We start from the raw sequence: 6,770 nt of genomic DNA on the forward strand, positions 1-6,770 counted from the left end.
ATTATTATTATTATTATTGGTGTTGGTGTTGGTGTTGGTGGTATTAATATTATTGTTATTGTTATCATCCATCCTTGTCATTTTCCATTAGGGTTGTGATTTCCTAATTGATTCTTCCTTCACACCGAGAGAGAAAAAACAAAAAAAATCTTGAGATAAATAAAAATAACACTTGGAAAGGATGACAAAGGCGAGTGCAGAGCACCAGACATCACATGTAGACAAACATCCTCCCACAGAACTGGGTTCCTGCACATGGATTTCTGCTTTCATTAGTGGAACATCTCACAGAAATGCAGGCTGGGCTCCAGAGAGGGTGGCTGGGGACCAGGGTGTCACCATGATATTTTATTAAAATCCTTTCGCCAGGATTTTTCTCCTGAGAAGCTGAGAGGCCTCAGAAAAGGAATGTAAACAATAATTTTCTGATTGCTTGGAATGTGGTCTGGAGGTTGTTCACCAGCAGGCGCATCTTTGATTGGTTCTATGTGATTTGTTTTTAATTAATGACCAGTCATGGTCCAGCTGTGTCGGACTCTCTGGTCAGTCACAAGATTTTATTATTCATTCCTTTCCAGCTTTCTGATGTTCTCCTTTCTCTTTCTTTAGTATAGTTTTAGTATAGCATTTTTTAATATAATATATATCATAAAATAATAAATCAGCCTTCTGAAACATGGAGTCAAGATGCTCATCTTGTCCTGGAGATCCTCAATCACCACCACACCAGGGCATGGTAATTTTTTCTAAGCCTTCTGATGTTTACATTCTTTATGTAAATAACTCATTGTTTTGCATTCCTTTATGGAGGAGGAGAAATTTGATGGGCTGTTGGTTTGTCCAGTGTCATTGGAGAGGTGGCACTGTCACCCTCCAGTCCACTAGCACTTTTGGAAGTTTATAAATGCTAAAATCAGAAATTAAACACTCTCTTTTTTACCTTAAGAAGTTCAGTGTCCACGTTGTTTTATTATAAGGACAGGAGGGAGCCCTGCAGTAATTCCTGGGTGGAAATCCCCGTGGGTGGGAGCTGCTGTGGCCAGATGGGCTGGAATTCACTCTCAGCCCTTGGCCTCAGTGAGGAAATAAACCCAGAGCCAGGGATCCCTGACCTGTTCCCTCAGTGCTATCCTTGGAAATATTAAATCCTGCTCTGCATCCTGTTCCTGAATTTCAGGGAAAGGCTCCTCTTCCAGTCTGGTTTTCTAGAGAGGAAAGACAAGCAGCAGCCTGGATCTCACTGGTACCTGATGTGCCATTTCAAAATAATAATAATAACAATAATAATGAAAATGGCAGTGATTTATAATAATAAATGTCATGCTTTAATTAGCTCCTGTTTTACAGCACAGGCCCCGGGCATGGATCACAGCCTGCTTTACAAATAAAAATAAACCAATGCGTGGGACTCCACTCACATGGAAATTCTGATGTTGACTTTGTGACTCCCTTGTTAGACTCCCTCTAATTCTTACAGTTTTGCCATCAAAGTGCAAATAAGGAGCTTTACACATGCCTGGACATGGTGGGCTGAAATATTCCTGTAGTATTTATTATAATCCCCATTTTAGTACTCACAAACACATTTTTAGAGCATCCATAACCTCATGGGGATGATGAATGATTCATGTACTGGGACATGAGTGATTCTTCCTGTTCAACAATATGGATGTGAATGTGGGGGGGTGTTTCTATTTTTAAGGGCTTTTTAAATTAGCAAGTTCTTTATAATTGCGGCTTTTCAAACCCGGGTGCCTGAAATTCCCCTCCCAGATCCGTGTGGGGACGTCTCAGGGAGAGCAGGGGGCTGGAGGTGTCCTGGCCCCTCTCTGGGGTGGCCTCCAAGGATGGAGACAAGGCTGGGACTGAAAGGTGTTCAGAGGAAACAGATCAAGTGTTGGACACCCAATTCCAGACTCCAGTAATCCCAGAGATAATCACATTTCTCTCAGCTGTCATACAAATATGCAGAAGCTTGAAATAAGCAGATACAAAGGGGATGGGGGTCAGAGAGTGCTTGTTGCAGAGAATCTTAATTTGCTGGAGCTCCAGATTGCCTGAGATGTCAAAATAGGAGGGGGTTTAGACAAGTAATTTGCAAGGTGCCATATTTTAGGTAATAGCTCGAAGTTCTCTGCTGGAGTGTGTCAGCTGCAGCATTCAGGGGAGCTGATTGAAAAACCTGAGCTGCTGGTGGAGGGTTCATTTCTCTCCCTGGAGCTGCAGATTGCACAGAGCACTCTCAATGGCGTTGATTTTGCTGATCCATCCCCAGCCCCGGCAGTTGGCAGCCTGGGGCAGCGAGCAGGATCCAGTATTTGTATTTTTGTGTGCATTTATCAGCCCCTGAGTGCCTGCAGACCCTGGCACACCACAACAACCGAGGCTACGGAGAGATTTGGGATTAATTAAAGGAGCTCCAAAAGCAGGAGGATGCCCAGCAGAGCTGCAGAGGGTTTTGTTCAGGTGACTCCATGATTACCTTTGCCCAGGCAGCTCAGTGGGTTTATTTATGCCCCTGTGAAGTGTGAAGTGTGGTCATGCCTGAGCTCCCTGCAGGGCCCGTGCTGTGCTCTGTGATCGCAGCTTTTATTGCTCCTCGCAGCCTCTCCCTCTCCCCAGCGCTCCAGAACACATAAAGCTGCATTTACATTTTCTGAATGGACTAATCATGGCTCTCTGCTTTGATAAAGAAAGTGCAGCCTCCCACATAACCACATGGAAACCAACAGGGAAGAGTAAACCAGAAATAAACCCATTCTGGGGGGTTGCGAGAAAAATACCCACCGGGATAATTGGGAGGGATGTACAGAGAAGCAGCAACTGAACACACAGTCACATCTCCAAAAAAAAAAAAGAAAAAAAAAAGAAAAAAAATTACAATGCTAAAAATACCCAGGTGAAGGACAGCGAGAGAAAACATGATTGAGGCAGAACAATTGGGAGAGGAGTTAATAGTTATTAGCAATCACTTCAGATTGAATATAGGTTGGTTTTGTAACAGCACAGGGGATGATGCATCTGACAGGACTTAAACAATTGCCTCCCCCTTCCCCAAAGGATCTCGCTGGCAGCAGCCTGGCACTCACTGCTCAGGGTCCCTGCTCCTCAGGAGTTGCTGGAAGTTTTTATTTGTAAAAACCAGCAAAGTTAGATCCCAGACAAAGCTTCCCAAATCTATATTCCAAGCCTCAATACATTTTAACCTTCAGCCCACTGAATTTTCTCTTGTAGCCTTAGAAAAATACCCCTGGGAGGCCGAAGTTCCACCAGTCTGGGATCTTTTCATCCAATTCTGCCTTTGCCTGGGCAGGAGTGTGAGAATGGAGAAATGTTTGTGATGGTTCTGCAAACACTCCCCCATCACCCAACTGTTTGCTGTGCCAGCCTCTTGCTGTGCATTCATTAACAATCTGGGGACTTCTTTGCCCTGGAATTGCAATTCCCCAGGGTCCCCAGCACTCGGGACCGTTCTGCACCCAGACACCAGTGCCAGGCTCCCCAGCTCAGTGTTCACTGTCCTGCACCTCCTGGCAGGGAATGCCAGCTCTGGGCACGTGGGAAATCCAAAGCTGAGTCCCAGATTTCCTCCATGCTCACAAGGAATTTGTGCACAGAGGGTGAAATTGAAAACGAGTTATCCTGAAAGCATTGTGAGGGGTGTGAGCCAAACCCATCCTCTTCATAACTGCTGAGCTACAAAACCTTGAAGAGAAATGTTTTTCAAAGGGTTTTGGTTTTTTTGGCTGCTGTTTTAGGGAATTTGTGTGTGGTGATTGTTACAGAATGGTCCTTGTGGGTCTCTCCCAACTCAGGATATTCCTGGTTCCATCAGCTTCACTTGCAGCTCCAGAGCTGAAGTACCCAGAGCGGGGAGGGTGGAGATTTGCTGAATTAGAGCAAAGGATGGGTTCGAGGAGAAGAACACCCAGGGAATGGCCCTTTTTGTGCCAGGCCTGTGCCACAGAGGGGGAACAGCTCTGACACAGTCCTGCCTGCTCTGAACTGCTCCGTGAGCTTTTCCTGCTGCTGCAGCTGCATCTCCCAGCAGGTTTGTCCCTGCTGTGAACCCTGCCTGCAGCCTGGAGCAGCCTGGAGCAGCCAGGGCAGGGCAGGGGACAATGCCAGGCACATCCATGAGGTGCCAGCAGGGCAGAGCTGTGTCCCTGCTGTGAACCCTGCCCTGCCCCTGCAGCCTGGAGCAGCCTGGGGCAGCGAGCAGGATCCAGTATTTGTATTTTTGTGCGCATTTTTCAGCCCCTGAGTGCCTGCAGACCCTGGCACACTGCAACAACCGAGGCTACAGAGAGATTTGGGATCAATTAAAGGAGCTCCAAAAGCAGGAGGATGCCCAGCAGAGCTGCAGAGGGTTTTGTCCAGGTGACTCTGTGATTACCTTTCCCCAGGCAGCTCAGTGGGTTTATTTATGCCCCTGTGAAGTGTGGCCATGCCTGAGGAGCCAGGGCAGGGCTGGGCACAATGCCAGGCCCATCCATGAAGTGCGAGGAGGGCAGAGCTGTGTCCCTGCCAGGCAGGTGTGTGGCTCCTGAGCTGGGCTGAGCACACCAAGGGTGTCCTGCTGCCTGCCACGGGGGCACAGAGGGGTCAAATCACCCAATCCCCACGGCCAGGCAGGCTCAGGGGGGGATCCCCCCCAGCTCAGGGTGATTTGGGGTGTGGAGCAGGGTCAGGACAGGCACAGGGGACGCTGTGTGGCCGCTGATCCCACCCAGACCCTGGCCAAGCCTTCCCTGCAGGGTGGCAGTGACACAGGGGCAGAATGTCACAGGGAAGGAGCTCTCAAATACACCCACACTGACTGCTGCCCTGCTTTTGTGGGGTCACAGGCTTCTCTCTAAAGCCTACAGCTTGCACATTTTCTTCTCCATTGTGACAGGGAAGCTCTTTTCCACACACAGTGTGTGTGTGCCCAGGGAAGTTAGGTGGAAATGTGGAAAACACAACAGATTTTACACAGGTGTTCATAAATCAGTAGAAAAGTCTTTTACAAAACTCTGTTCAGAAGTAAGGAAGGAAGCCTTGAACGTAACAGAATTCCTGCAGCATGGAATAGAAGTTAAAGGGGGGATAACAAGAACTACAGCAATCTTTACTTGATGGAGTCAGAAATATTGCCAAGAGTTTTTTTCTAGATTACTACAAGCAATTGCTTCAAAAGAGACAAAAACCAGGGCTTTGAGTTTTTAATCCCACGGTGTGTGTAAGGAACAACAATGCCACGAAAGCCTGAGCACGTAGGAGACCCAGCCCACGCTTTAGCATGTGTAACCTATCTGACCAGCTCTGCTATAACCTGGTTATTTATAAAACAAACCAGGCTGTTTTCCTTTCCAGCTTGGAGCTCCACTCGAGCAGCAGTGATTCATGCTCCACACACATGCTGGGAGCTGTGCAGCTCTACGCCTGGCATGTGGGAAAGCCGGGATGGGAGAGAGACTTGAGAATTGCGGAGTGGGGATGTGTGATCTGGGGTAGAAACAGCCCACAGACAACAGCTTGGACCAAAAATACTCCAGGGCTGAGCAGGACCCAGCGCCAGCCTGGAGTTTGGTTCCCTGCCCTAAAGCCACACTTTGCACTGGTTTCAAAAGGCTGGATGGAACTTAGAACTGGGGGGGAATGGAAAAAAAATTAATATCAAGACAAAGGTGATTGTAAACCTGACACAAAATCTGCTTGCAGCGTTCAGAGAAGAGTTTCTGAGAGGTTCCTTTCCAGAGGTTCTTAGGAAAGGGTGACAGATCCCCTGTTCTCCACTGGGGAGGATTGTTCTGCATCAGGACTGGTGCTGAGCACGAAGTCTGACAGGATGCCAGCTTTGCCTTACCAGATGTAAAAGAATGAGTGTGGTAAGAGGAGAAAAGAGTGTTTTCCCTCAAATAATTAGACTGAACAATCTTGTTCCTTGGGGAGCTGGAATGTACCCACATTATATCCTGTGCACACATCCTCCTCCTCCACTTCTCCCTGTCACTCTCTCTCCATTGTGTCTGCCTGAGAGCAACGTTAAACATCAAACTTCTAAAAACGAGCCGAGCTTCTCAGCAACTCCAAATGCCTCTTTAGCATACAATAACAATTGTTTGTTGCTTTGCAGTGAATGGTTTAGATGGAGAAATGAGACAGCCTGAATTTCAGTTTGAAAACCCGCTCTCGCCCCTTGTCTCGCGGAAGGGAACAGCTTAATGGATCCTTTTGGTGTAATGACAAATATTTTCCTTTTTCTCCTGTCTTTATTTACATCTCTAGGCAGTGGTGATCACAGCAGCCACTGCTGTCTGTGTTCCCTCGCCAGGATATTCACGACATCCCTATTTCTGGGAGAAAAGCACAACACCAATCTCTTACCTTCAAGCCATACGAATCCCTCGAGCAGAGGTGTGAGTACTTTGTGCCAAATAAATCCAAACCACCACAACTCTCCACCGTGGCTTTTCCCAAGCTCTCCCAGGCTTTCAGGCAGACTTCTCGCTGTTCAGCATTCGCACAAAAAGCAGAGGAGCAAAAAGAAAGGCAATCACCTGCCTGACCCCTGGGAGCGGGGCGGGCGGGACTCGCCGTGGGTAACCCGGGCTGGGCACTGCTGGAACTTCGGGAGCTCGGGAAGCGTCTCAGCCCCCTGGGAAGCTCCTCAGCCCCCTGGGAAGCTCCTCAGCCCCCCGGGAAGCGCCTCAGCTCCCCGGGGCCAGGCTCCCCCGCAGCAATTCGCTGTCCATCCCCTTCAGCACACGGCCGGCTGGCGAGGCAGC

General features: G+C 48.3%; 1 protein-coding gene across 2 annotated transcripts in view; it reads right to left on the minus strand.

The window, feature by feature from the left end:
- Window positions 1-6,698, minus strand: part of DRD2 (dopamine receptor D2) — a 45,736-nt gene extending 39,038 nt beyond the window's left edge. The window contains exon 1 of one of the 2 annotated variants that reach the window (XM_031062427.1): window positions 6,370-6,698. The gene's annotated coding sequence lies outside the window, so the exon portion shown is untranslated. The remainder of the gene's footprint in view (window positions 1-6,369) is intronic. The other variant, XM_005427521.2, reaches the window with a different exon arrangement.
- Window positions 6,699-6,770: the final 72 nt, after the last annotated feature.

Source organism: Geospiza fortis, unplaced genomic scaffold (assembly GCF_000277835.1).
Source record: "Geospiza fortis unplaced genomic scaffold, GeoFor_1.0 scaffold183, whole genome shotgun sequence".
NCBI lineage: Eukaryota > Metazoa > Chordata > Aves > Passeriformes > Thraupidae > Geospiza > Geospiza fortis.